Source organism: Pinus tabuliformis, chromosome J (assembly GCF_031772625.1).
Source record: "Pinus tabuliformis cultivar Carrire ecotype Pingquan chromosome J, CPIR1, whole genome shotgun sequence".
NCBI classification, from domain to species: Eukaryota; Viridiplantae; Streptophyta; class Pinopsida; order Pinales; family Pinaceae; genus Pinus; species Pinus tabuliformis.
This window is the reverse complement of record NC_142295.1, coordinates 863,055,279-863,070,228: the sequence shown is the minus strand read 5'-3', so window position 1 is coordinate 863,070,228 and position 14,950 is coordinate 863,055,279.

Below are 14,950 nucleotides of genomic sequence, written 5' to 3'. Positions count from 1 at the left end.
CTACCAAACCCTAGCTCAGAACTAACTCAGTGCCTTTCTCACACCCTTGATCTTGCATCTAAGTGGTTGGGAGGCTATATTCACACCTGTAAGCCTGCTTTCATGCGACTGAGGCTTAGAGAAAGGGAAAACTATCTTTCCTCAGATGAGAACTCTGTTGTAGATCATTAATATTAGATATTTGACCATCCATGCCCATAAATCATATTTCAACAATAAAGATCATATAAATGACAATAGGAGAGGGGATCTTATGGAGAGATTCTCCCTCTGAATGGGAATCATTTTCAATCATCTTCATTCATGTCATCAACCTGTCTATAAAACTGTCATGCATCATCATATTTGTTAGATCATAAAGTCAAACACATATCCATCATGGTAATAACATGCTAACCTCAGCTACTACATCATCACATCATGATATCAATCTTTCATCAAGGGTTAGAGTCACATGATAGGGGAAGATGACATGTGTGACATCATACTTCAAAGATCATGAACACAATATCACTTCTATCAAGTCAATCTATAAAATTAGGGCATTCATTTTTACCATATGGCATAGTTACTAATCACATCAAAACATAACCACAGTTGTTAAAAGATCTAGAATGTCAATCTCATAGTTATACTTCTATCATAATTGTTACCATGCTTATCATTATCAATAGGATTAAGTTAGGTCATTCAATAAAACTTTACCAAAACAAGAAGAGTGTCAACCCTTTTTCCATACTTTCATCATGCTCATCACAAGCATTATTAATACCATTGTAAATAGAAATCAATGAGGTAACCATCTATATGATATCCTTTATGTCTAATGCATGTCAATTGTCAAGAGTATCATTTACTAGAGTCATGGTGCTAGCCTTCTTCATAGGATCGGGATATCCAAAGCAATAGATGTTAGCCAAATATCCAGTATACCAATATATCAAAGATCAATATTAAGTAGCCTCATAGGATTTAAGAAGTTTATCATGATAATCAAACTGGGTTAAGAAGGGAATCTAAGGTAATCTTTAAGATGAATCAATACTTCCTGAAATACTAAGACCTTTCACTTAGAGAACTAAACCTAAACATAGAAGTTGGAATTCTACTAGTGTGTCACCAAGTGTTATTGTTGCGATCAACACCCTCCAAATTTTTTCTCACACTTGAATTTTGGAGCCTACTAAGGATCCTATGGTTACTCCATGGTCATTTGATGTTTTTAAAAGCATTTAAGTCTTCTTCCTAAACTGTCAAGTCACTTTCACTCACATGTTTTCGATGAGTTCAAAAGAACACTTACATTATGTAAGCTTGAAAAGGCATAACACCATCCATCAAGATCGTGCATGTGTGATGATCAGCTCCTATAGACATTCATTGCAAACTTTTATTGACAGTCTCCTTCACTTCGATTGCAAATTTACTTTTAGTTCGGTGAGTTTTCCCAACTGTCGCTTTTAAGCACTTTTTCCTTCACAAGTGTCACTTTCATGTTTACAACTATCACTTTTGCTTTCTTCCACTTTAATAAGTGTCTTTTTCATGTTATCTTCACTCTAGCATGTGTCTCTTTTAAGTTCCTTTGCATTTTCCAAGTGTCGTCTTCATGTTTTCCTCCTGTCGTAGGGATCGCTTTATGTTTTCACTCCTGCATGTGTCACAACCGTGTCACCGAAGTTACTTTTGGTGCACTCTTCTGCATTAGAAGGTCTTACATATCATTGGAATATACACTAGACATATTCTTATAGCTTAGCGCACCTTTTGGCCACAATCGTCATTTCTATCGTAAATTGTGTTCTAAGTGTTGTAATGTGTGGTTTCAACTGTCGCACTTAGAAATAGGTGTTGCTTTATTGTTGTTTTAAGGTGTGAATGTTGTTCATGAGTACTATGCATTCTTTTAGCTTGTATTGATGGAATTTATGTGTGTGTTCCATGTTTGAGTCGTGTTAGGATGCATTTCTTTCTCCTACTCTGATGGTCCCACACTTAGTCATTTTGAGACCTCTTCTTCGTCCTTCAGCCCAGTGCAAGTTCTAAAGGCATTAATCCTCTTAATAGGTGATGAGTTCAACTTATTCATGAGCCTCATTGACATACATTTCCTCCCATACCTATGCACTAAGTCTTTTCTAAGGTCTCATCCCTCTCACAGTGAATTAGTACTTCCTAAGAATAATTAACCTATCCTTGTGTTGCCTCCCTCAATGAAAATCACATTCCAAATTAACAAGTAGCCATTGTTGCAGAGAATTTGTGCCTCCCCAATCGTGAGCGCACTTTGAAATAATGAAGCACACTTTGGAAAAATTAAGGATCTTTTGTCTCTTAAAAAGTGCATGGTTCACTAGAGTGCATGGCGCACTCACAAAGCATGAAGCCTTAAAGTGGATGGCACACTCATGAAGCATGAAGCCTTCCCTTAGAGCACGTGGCATACACATGAAGCATGAAACCTTAAGGCGCATGGTGTATTCTTGAAGCACAAAGCCTCCATCCTTCCCTTTGAGTGCATGGTGCACTCTTGAAGCAAGAAGCTTTCATCCTTCTATTAAAAAGTGCATGGTTCAATCATGAATCCTAAACCCTTCATTTCATCACACTCCTTTGACTCAAAGAATTGTGCCCTCCTAGTTCCTCTTCGGTGCACAAAGGCACTGCGAAGGCTCAAATCCTAAACTCTTCAACCCTTCGGTGTGCCCCTTGCACCCTCCTTTGTTCTTTGAGTGCATGAGCACACTTGAAATACTTAAATCATGAACCCTTCATCCCTTGATGTGTGCCCTAGTGTCCTCCTTAGCTTCCTTGAGCACATGAGCATATCTTGAACCAACGAATGATTCTTCTTTATGCTTCGAACCTACACCCTGTTCCCTTGAGTTCTCTCTCTCTCTCTCTCCTACTTGAGTGCACAAATGCACCTTAAAGGCCTCTTGTGAACCTTGATGAGTTTGATTATGCCCTCCTAATCAAGCCTTCTTCTTTTAACCCTCTCATAGGCCTATCATGAGTGGATCATTCCATGAGCTAGGTAGTGACATAATAGATGTTTTGAGACCAATTTTTCCTCATCGTGAATGATTTTCAATGGAAATATTACCTTCCTAGCATGACAATGTGATGCTAAAGAGAAGATAGCTAGGAGAAAGCATAAAGAAACACCTATGGAGAAGAAGACAAAATAAAGCTATCATGGAGACATGAAGCAAATCATTGACTGAGACAAAAAGAAGATATTGCATGATGACTCAAAAGATTCTGATATTGATCAAAAACCCTTTAGAGGGTGAAAATGAAGAAAAATCCAGATCCTTCATGAAGATGAAGCATATATCATATCTATCGTCAAGAATGAAAGATGAAGCAGCAAGGAAAACAACTTAGCATTTCCTCCTCATGATGAATTTTATGTCCTCATTGTCAAATTGTAATGTGTACAAGTGTCATCATAATGGTAAATATGTGTCCATGTGTCATGCCACATCATAATGTGGAATGTAATGATGTATTCTCAAGAAAAAGACAAAATGTATTGTATGTAAGTCCAAGAGTCATATTTGGAACATGAAGAGTCACTTAGTCATATGTGGACAAAATGTCTTTACGAGAAGTCCAAAAGTAATTTAGAAGTTCAAGAGTTGCATAGAAGTCCAAGAGTCATGAGGGTAACTCAAGAGTCTTAGGGATATGAAAGGTCATCCCCCTTGTTATAAAAGAAACCTCATAACTCAAGCAAAAGCATAAGCTTTGGAGAGATAGTCTTGGCTTCTCTACTTGGAATAGGAAAGAAAATTATTTTTTGGAGAAGCAAGAAGTGAATTAATGTTCCACTACTGGAACTAGCACCTCACCATTGTAACTGCGTACTTGGATATTTCACCTGATATTGAAGCTCAATGATCCAACACATTTTCATGCATGTATTATAAATGTTTTAGGACTATTCTTGGCGTTTTTACGGTATATGTTGTGTTCATATGTACTGGAGAAATTGAACTATTTTGGTGGCTTTGATACTCATCTTCTTGAATGTGTGTTGTGTTCACTTTAATAATAGTTATGTGAACTATTTTGCTAATGAATCTTTTCATGCTCTCGTGTGTCTCTCTTAGGTTAGTACTATTACTTCCTTCTAGGGGCTCACTTTTGTCTCCTCCCTCGTGAAAGTATCCTTTTATGCATTACAATCGGTGTTTCATAATGTCAACTTACTTACTTGTTCAAAGGTTATGTATATAATCTCTTATGTTATTCATTGAAACCATGGCGAACCTTATAGTTATGGTGGTCAGGCCGATACTCCGAATGGGGCTCCTACTCCAAATGGTGTGAGGTCAATTGGAACTTCACATCGATGAGACCCCCTGTATGTTGGCGGCATCCAACATTATCAACAGAATGCATGTTGGATATAAAAATTTGGATAAGATTCTTATGTACATGAATCTTATTGAAGAAAAGTTCGTCATAAAATATGCTTAGGTATATGGATATATGATGCTTGAAAAGAATAGGATTTGACTGACTTAAGGATGTATAAAATATTAATACTTTTTCTAGAATATGTAAGATAATGATTAACATCTAGTATAGTCTCTCGAAGAAAAGTTGTAACTTGGTAATCAAGTTTGATCCTTGGAGCTATGATGCATGAAGGAAGATTTGAGTGGAGATGGGCCATGAGGATGTTGATGGAATGAGAAGGTCATCATGATGAGGTAAGTTTGATTTTCATTATTGTTTATCTGGTTAACATATTATTTTGCTACCTAGAAGATGTTGCGGGAATTTACAATGGTAGCTGAGGCAATTTCAACTGTATGGATGAAGGATATTGAGGGAAGCTTGATATCTGGTACCTGGAAACTGTAAATTCAAGGTGCGTCCATATTGAGATTAAAAGGTGTTAATTTTTCATAGGGATATACTATTCTTTGCTTTGATAATTGCATTTCTTCATTAAGACAATAAGTTCACCCCATAACATCATAACATTATTCAAATATACATCATTATTAATCAACATATGCAACTATTTAGAAAGAACAATATCATCATCATCAATGCAATGGAACATAAAGGAACAATAGAAGAAAAGCATGCACACATAGAGACACTAGGATTGATCAGAGACCAGAGAAAACCCCATTATGCGGAAAGCCCTTGCAAATTCTTCTTCTTCTAGATTGTCATCAAATGATTCAACAAAATAGAGTACAATGATATATATCTTCATCTATGCAACTAACCATCAAAAACAACTACAACATCCATGGAATAAACCCAACAAAGCTTATACTCAAAATATTGATTATGAAGTTTGTATTAAATTGTCACTAACTGTAGTCAACTGTCGTACCCTATGGTCACTAAGTGAAATCTTAAGACAACTGAGATTTCATCTTTGATTTCCCGATCTCATGGAGGAGGAGTCATTTGAGTGACTACATCTACCTGATCACTCTTTGAATCACTGCAAGCAAGCGATTGTGGTCGGATCTACCCAGATATTTCTCTGAGCTTCGGTCGCACCCTTCAAGATGTTATGCAAGTGAATATAGCAGCCCAGTCGCACCCTTAAGCTTGGCGAGCGAGAAACTAGGGTTTGTGTCAAGCGAGCGACTGTGTATGTGAAAACCCTAACCCCTAGTCGCATGCACAATGAGTTGTATGTGTGAGTAAAAGGCTCCAATCACATGCATGAGCCTACGTGAGAGAAACTTTCATCAAGATCCTTTTGTGTTGTGCCTACGATTGTGGCTCAAAACTGTAGATCTCAAATGCGAGCTTCGGACCCTACATTTTCACCTCAGAGCAAACCTATTCCTCTGTGAACAAGCCTTAGACATGTGTGAGCCAAAAACCAATATAGAAGAGTGTCTTGTGATTGTGTCCAAATGAGGTAGAGCTCACTTGTATTTATAGTCTTCCAAGGGGGTCTACTTGCTTTAGAGTCGACCTTATCAAATATGCACGTGGGATATTATTCATAAATACACTTTCCTTTATCCGATTTGAGTGATCTTTAGGTTGATTTTGGTCCTCTCAAAAAGAGGAATTCAATGCAATTATTATCTTCATCAGGTGAGTTGTATAAAGTGGAATTTGACCACAGTTTCATATTTTTAACGCTCTCTCTCAACTAGGGAGAATTCCACTTGCCAATATCTAACCATCGATCAACATGGCATCCTGTCAACTTATCCAATATCAAGTATCTCATCATCTTGTATCATCTCAATTCATCTCTTACTTATTTCTAGTAATCTCTTGATTTTCCTGGCTCATATGTTGAACATTCTCGAATCTAAAAGAAGAAGACTCTGTTACCGGAGGGGAGCTTAAGCTACCACCCTCTATTCATCAGACTACTACTCAAAATCTCTACCACCGGGCTACTACCTGGAATATCGCTCAGCGGGCTACTACCCAAAATATCAGTAGGGAGTTAGATCTACGACCCGCATCATCATCGAAGAGGATATCATCAAAGAGCACATATCAACCTGAAACCACGTCGAGGAGCACATATCGACCCGGAATCTCATGGGGGAGCTATACATCTATAACCCCATATCGAGAAATAGGTTATCCAAACACACATGGGAGCACATCTCAACCCTAGAATTACATAAGGGGTCTCATTCTTAACCTAGAACCGCATAAGATTATCTCAACCCAATATTATTTCCTATTGATCTTCCCATCGATGACTCTAAGCAATCATGTGGTATAACACCTGTATCATAATAGACTTGGGTTGTACACCCCAAGTACACTCTCAACCCGTTGGCCAAACAAGGAGCGGTATTACCAACAAGCCCAGTTTGTGGGTATGATGCCAACTGGGGTATACTCTGCATAGACCAAATAGTGCAACAGCGTCTCTGACCCTGTGAAGACAGGGGAGAAGCATCTCCAACCCTATGGGTAACAAATACGGTGATACCCTATTTTCTATAGTTCCCTCAACCCTAGCAACCCTTCATCTCAATTCCACACCCTAGTAGCTTAGACAGGGAGGAAGAGTTGGCTCAGTATCCTCGATTAGTTATGATCTCTATAGATCAACAACATATCAGCATGCTCATATTTGGTAATCATAATGTATCATTAGAAGTTGTTTCATGCTCATGCAGGTCATTAAACCAAATATCATAAATAATCATATAAATCACAAAAGGATACCATATTCATCCTCGCTCTCAAGGAGATTCTAGCCACAAGCTTAAGCTTGTCTCGTACAACTGCACTATTTCAATATATGAAAGTATCTTGGTCCCAACTATATATGGGATTCTCTTCCAATTGGATCCCACTCTTTATCATCATAATTTATCGATATAATATCCAAAACTATTCAGATGGATCTCTATGGAGCTTCTTCATCATGCCTCATACCTAGCCATGCTAGCAACATTGTACTCAACCTCGGTCATGTTATGGACCTCTCAACCAAGATATCACGGTAGATCTCATACTAAAGTAGCATCCAAATGTGCTCATCAATAATAATCTCAAGCGTCATTAGTACATTCATGTAGGCACATATTGTAGGATGAATATCTCAAATCAAAATTGATTATATCATGCAAGTATCTCAAAGGGTGCTCGGTGGCAACTCAGTTTGTATGAAGCAGCGTAATCGAATTAGGTTCTATGTACATATATATATATATATATATATATATATATATATATATATATATATATATATATATATAGACACACATATATGGACGGATGTTCAAAATGGAACATCAATGCTTCAATCAACTATCAATTTCCAAGTTGAGTTCAACAATATTTCTTCACAACATCTTGAAATTCAATGAGAGTGTCCAAGGATTTTCATTTCCAATTTCCAATACTTCTTCAATAGTTTCACAATATAGATTATCTTTTCCCAGCTTCAGAAATTGATTCATCATGCCATGATTCATCATTTCGAGCTTCAGGAGCCATCTCCCTCTTACTCAGATGATCATTACCTTTCAATAGTAGACCATCAGTATATATAACCAAAACCAAAATCAAAATAATACCTTGAAACACATCATCCTGCCTTCACCAAATAACTGGCAATGCGGATATATCTGGATCGGGGAGCTTGCTTCATGCAATGCTCACTGCAACCATAACACTTTATCAAACCAACATGCCCAGCCTTTCATAAATCAATATTGTGCAATCAAATCAACTAAGTCAACTCATCAAAGTTTAGAAGCTAAATCAACACTAATATCAAAGTCATCAATATCATATTGTCAATTCTTTAGACTAGGTGACACGTAGAGCTCATATCAAGTCTTGACTTCATCTATTATCATGCCAATAGGTTGTCATCAACCACACAATATCAATCCAAACTTCATCAATTCTTTCTTATGATCATAATACAAGTCATTTGCGTCACTAGATACAAATGCATACACCAAGGATAAGTCATGCATGTTCCATCTTCATATTAAATCACAATTGTCGATAATTCAATCACTGTGCTAGGAACAAGGAGGCCAATACAAAACCATTTTTCGAATACCCGTATAAGTCATTGGAAGTCACTATGCTCATATATCATTGTCATCAAGGAAAATCATCAGTCATTAAATCAAATTATTAGTCATGATGTCAAATCCAAATTTGCTATCATAGAAATATCTATAGTCCAAAACATATCTTAATCATCATGTCAAAACTCCAAACATTAGTGACCCATGTATATCATTCGAATCATGTCAAACTATTGTAGCACAAACTTTAATCATAATGACACGTCTATATGCATATCTCGGTCATCTGCAAACACAAGTTCAGTTTTCATGTTCATATTATAGTAATCATTCAATCTTTCCTTCTCATAGATCTTATGTTGTTTGCTTCATGTCAGTAGGATTGATATCCTTCAGGAGAACATCTAATTTCATGCAAAAAACTTCATTTTGTGTCCAGAATGCATAGTCACACCCATAGGCCTTCCTCTGAGAAGTTGGGAGAATACAGTCGCACTCTTCTAGATGTTATGCAAGTGATTGTGGCTTCCCAACTACCAAACCCTAGCTCAGAACTAACTCAGTGCCTTGCTCACACCCTTGATCTTGCATCTAAGTGGTTGGGAGGCTATATTCACACCTGTAAGCCTGCTTTCATGCGACTGAGGCTTAGAGAAATGGAAAACTATCTTTCCTCAAATGAGAACTTTGTTGTAGATCATCAATGTCAGATATTTGACCATCCATGCCCATAAATCATATTTCAACAATAAAGATCATATAAATGACAATAGGAGAGGGGATCTTATGGAGAGATTCTCCCTCTGAATGGGAATCATTTTCAGTCATCTTCATTCATGTCATCAGCCTGTCTATAAAACTGTCATGCATCAGCATATTTGTTAGATCATAAAGTCAAACACATATCCATCATGGTCATAACATGCTAACTTCAGCTACTACATCATCACATCATGTGATCAATCTTTCATCAATGGTTAGAGTCACATGATAGGGGAAGATGACATGTGTGACATCGTACTTCAAAGATCATGAACATAATATCACTTCTATCAAGTCAATCCATAAAATTAGGGCATTCATTTTTACCATATGGCATAGTTACTAATCACATTAAAACATAACCACAGTTGTTAAAAGATATAGAATGTCAATCTCATAGTTATACTTCTATCATAATTTTTACCATGCTTATCATTATCAATAGGATTAAGTTAGGTCATTCAATAAAACTTTACCAAAACAAGAAGAGTGTCAACCCTTTTTCCATACTTTCATCATGCTCATCACAAGCATTATTAATACCATTGTAAATAGAAATCAATGAGGTAACCTTCTATATGATATCCTTTATGCCTTATGCATGTCAATTGTCAAGAGTATCATTTACTAGAGTCATGGTGCTAGCCTTCTTCATAGGATCGGGATATCCAAAGCAATAGATGTTAGCCAAATATCCAGTATACCAATATATCAAAGATCAATATTAAGTAGCCTCATAGGATTTAAGAAGTTTATCATGATAAAAAATGTTCAATATCAAGTGCACCATTTCATCATAAGAAACATGAATCCAAATCACTTTCATATGTATACAAGAACCATTTGTGGATGAGACATTCATCATACCTTAGGGCTTACCTTACCATTTAATATTATAGCTGAAACATAACATAATATATCATGCATACCTTGTAGTATTCAAATACATTTGCACCTTCTTATGTTATATAGTCAACTTGTAGCACATTGTCACTTTTTCATCGAGTGCCTCTTTACCTTTTGCAACTCTAGATTTTCTTTATTGCACCTTAAATGATCCTCAAGAATGATCCTCCTATTACATCTCATCAAGGAGGTTAGAAACATCCAAATACTCAAATATACATGCAAGAAATATAAGTAACGATCAAAACAATAATCAGATCCATAAGTCTAGACAAAGGTAAAGACATAAAGGAGCATCATAAGTCAAGAAATACTTATCTTCAATGAGAGGTCATCCTCTCCCTCTTGAACCATCCATCACTGTCCATTGTCCACATAACAATTTTGCCTTCAATCAACTTTATCAACAACCAAGCCTACTAGAGACTATCCCATCTAGGGCTTCATCAAATCTATCACAAGTGCTTGAACATATTTACTTTGACCATGCTAGGGTTTCTAGATTTCATATCTCAAATCTTGCCATAAACCAGGGTTTCTCTCAAACCCTAACTTCATAATATCCATCAAACCCTAATACACAAATTGCCTAAGGTTTTCTTCAAACCCTAGAATTATTTTAGGTCTCCTCCATCCTCTTCTTACTTCCATCATCGGTGTCATCATAGGGGTGATATCCATGACTTTTCTTCAGCTTAGCTCTGATACCATGTTAATTTTTCATAGGGCTATATTGTTCTTTGCTTTGATAATTGCATTTCTTCATTAACACATTAAGTTCACCCCATAACATCATAACATTATTAATATATACATCATTGTTAAGCAACATATGCAATTATCTAGAAAGAACAATATCATCATCATCAATGTTGCGGAACATAAAGGAACAATAGAATAAAAGCATGCACAAATAGAGACACCAACATTGGTCGAAGACCAGGGAAGGTACATTGGAAGGTGGATTTCACCTGAAGGAATCCATCCATGTATATAAGTAGGAGTTGTACATAAATAAGCTCAAGTGTTGAGCATTTATTTTTAGTTTAGTTTTTCAGATGGTGAATAAGGGAAGTGGTCCCAGTTGAAACTCATTTTGAGGGATTTCATATTTCAGTATTTAGACTTGAGGTTTGACACCATACCCAACATGGGGCCACTTGTCTACAGTTCTCAGTGCTTTCCAGGCAAAGCATTGTCCCCAATTAGAGCCAATAATGTTGTAGCTCAACCTTGCACTGCTAAAAACTCAAAGATCTTAAAAGAAAACTCCAACACAGGATCAAATTTTTAGAGTTTAATGATACCTGTCAATATTTGTTGGCAGCTCTACAACCGGAAGACATTTTGGGTTTACTCAAAGATAACAAGAATGATGGAATACTTCTTGCAATAAAATGTTTGGGGAAGGGAACATTTTTATGGGAGCCATTTAATATCAAATGTCATAATTCTATATTTTGTTTTTGTAAAAAAAAATTTTTTTTTGGACCAAAAGTGGGTTTTGATAAACCATATTGGCACTCTCAATTTCTCATTCAACGAAGGCCCATTTATTAAAAATAAAAGGTTATTATATTACATATGCCATTGAATGATATCAATTGGCTGTCTCATTCAACGAAGGTCCATTTATTAAAAATAAAAGGTTATTATATTACATATGCCATTGAATGATATCAATTGGCTGTCTGCTTGTTTTATAGGAGTAGAAGTTATTTTTATTAATACTGTTTTATAGGAGTAGAAGTTATTTTTATTAAAATTATTGGACCTCGGAGAGTTGACCTCATCAGATTCAAGGCCAACGTACATTCATACAAGGCACAAAATAAAGGAACCTACAATCAAGGAGAACATATTTTTACATATTTTTAGTACTCAATTTTTCCCAAGGTAATGAAACCATTGAAGGATATAAATACCCATGAGATTTTTCATTTCATAAATGTGGGATAAGGGGTTGGCACAGGTCGCAATAAAGATTGTGGAGGTTACACTACTTAACTGCTACTTGCAGTATTTTCAAAATATATTGGAAAAGGCAAATTGGAGAGTATACGAATCAAATTTTTTATTCATCAACCAAAATATGTTGATCCTCGTCAAAAGGAAAATGCGTTCTCAGTTGGAAATAGAGGAACAATGGATCTTCTATACATGCAAATCAAGCGCCCCAGAGGGATGGAGTGGATCGAACCTGTTGCTCAGAGAGCAACATGGCTTGATTGGAAATTTTCTTGGGGAGTGGAAGGTTGGTGTGAATATAGAGCTTGTGTCCCAGAAGTAGTAGGCATGAATTGGAGGTGTGGTTGTTGGAAAGTTCTGGGAGGAAAGATTGTCAAAAGGCCAAATCTAGCCATGAACTGAGGGCTCATTGTACACAAGTGTTTCGTTCAAGATTAAACTCCTCACAGATACCAGCGCTATCAACCATCCCTGATACACCTACTCCACAGCAATGTCATCCCGGTGACATATATTACACGAACTTTATGCCAGAGACAGACCCCGAGAGTGGTTTTCCTCCATACCGCTCATCAAGTAATTGACAACCACGATTCATCCTGACATCACTTCTTCTCCATTCCAGAAACTACCAAAGGTGATCCCGAAAACGGTTTTGGGTTTTACGAAACCATATAGTCTTTTGTTGACGCCTATGTGACATTGACTTGGGACCCATATGTTTAGAATTTAGTATTATCCCTGCTGCAAGGCTGGTGATAACGCATCACGTAAACTTTTTACTATGAATGAGTTTTACTTATGACTAAAAATTAATCCTTATTATTTAAAGTTAATATTATAAAATAAAATATTATTTATTTTATTTTCTTGATAAGTGATTGGTTATAATCTTATTCATCTTATTATATAATGATTTCATTTTGTGTATCTCTAACATGAGAAGTGTACAGTGAAATAAATATCAATTAAATCATGGTTGTACTATGTGCTTTCCTGGATGTACAGTGTGTTTTCTTTTTACTGTGAAAAAGATGATAATTATACTGGACTTAAAATATGTCATATGACCAAATTTGGATCACTCGCCAACATTAAGAAAATTATTCTAACATCCATAAAGAAATGAACCAAGAATCTGCCATGAGAGTGCCTGGACAGCGTGATAAATTTATCAACCTTAAATTAGCAGTAACAAGGAAAGCATTATTTCAAAAAGCATTAAAATTGTTGATGTCAAAATCAATAAACAGACACTTTTAGTGACAACCCTCCAACTTTAAATTAGCAGCAACAAGGAAAGCATTATTTCAAAAAGCATTAAAATTGTTGATGTCAAAATCAATAAACAAACACTTTTAGTGATGACCCTCCAAATGATATAAGGTGTGAGAAAAAGTTTGATTTTCAAAAAAATAAAATTCCAGAATATATTGATGGTTTTTTTCTTGGCTATAAATCACTAATAATACATAGTCAAATACTCTATCCAATGACTTTTGATTTCGTTGGATACGACTACCAATTTCACTGGATATACCTATCAGTATTCATTGTAACCTGCACAACACCGAACATATTTATCATCATTTTCATCTCTTGTTAATGCTTGCACTTTCTCCATCTCATCGCTTTACTACTAAAGGCCGGAATGTTCATTGTTTGCTTAACTGTTGAATAATTTCAAAAAACAAAGCACAGAACATGTGTATTTTCCTAGATTTAGTCAATTATTGGAGTTCGGACACAAAGTCTCTGACATGGTTCCCCTTGTCTATCACTATCAGCGTCACTTTTGGGCATTCATTTGAATTTTTGTTTTCCATAAATTCATCTTTGCATACTATAATTATCTATATTTTGGATGCCCCATGGATGTTGGGTTGGATGAGAAAAAATGAAAAATATTGAAGTGTAATGTGCATGAACCTGAACCTCAATGGATGTCATTTCATGCCTTGCCAGCAAAAAGAACCTGAATGGATGTTATTTCATGCCTTGCCAGCAGAAAATGCGTGCTCTGTATTCAAATGTGAAGAGGGCAGTTTTTTGCGTGGTAAAATATGAAAAAACTATTAGTTGATGGTAATTTTGGTGCCATGATGCTCCAATTAACGTATTGCTTGAATATTTGTTTTTTTAATTCTGATTTTTACTTGCTTTCACAACTGTTTTTTTATTGACCATTGAATAAATTAGTGTAAACTGCCTTATGGTCCTCCTCAATTCTTCTTTTAAGAATTTTGGCCTCCCTATTCTCGTTTAAAAAACATAACATGTGGTGCATCTTATCGTCTGTCTGTGGAAATTATTTTTTATATAAACAATTACAAATATAAATGTAATGTATGGATAACCATATCTTCGTTCATGTAACATGCAGCCCTGCATAAGGCAATGTGCCCTCCCGCATCGTACTCGGGGAGATAGCTCTCACAAGCTTAACAACATAGCATCACGACTTGAAATGCTCTATGAGACAAATTAAAAAAAAAAATAGCTTATAGCTTCACTAGTTACTGTAGAAATTCTCAGTGTAGATCACCTGATAATGCAATATACTAAAGCAAAATACTTGATCTACTTCTACAAACAAACTTGCGGAAGCTTAATCGATTTTGAGCTAGATCAAATAGAATACATATAACAGATGAAGAAGAAATCAATCACACATGAACACAGAAGAATACTCTGGGGAAAGCCTCTGCTAAAAACCTCGCTATCTGTATTATCATACAAGTGGAAATATCTCAAGATTACACAAAGCTTTAGCTCACAAGCTATCCAGCTCTCAG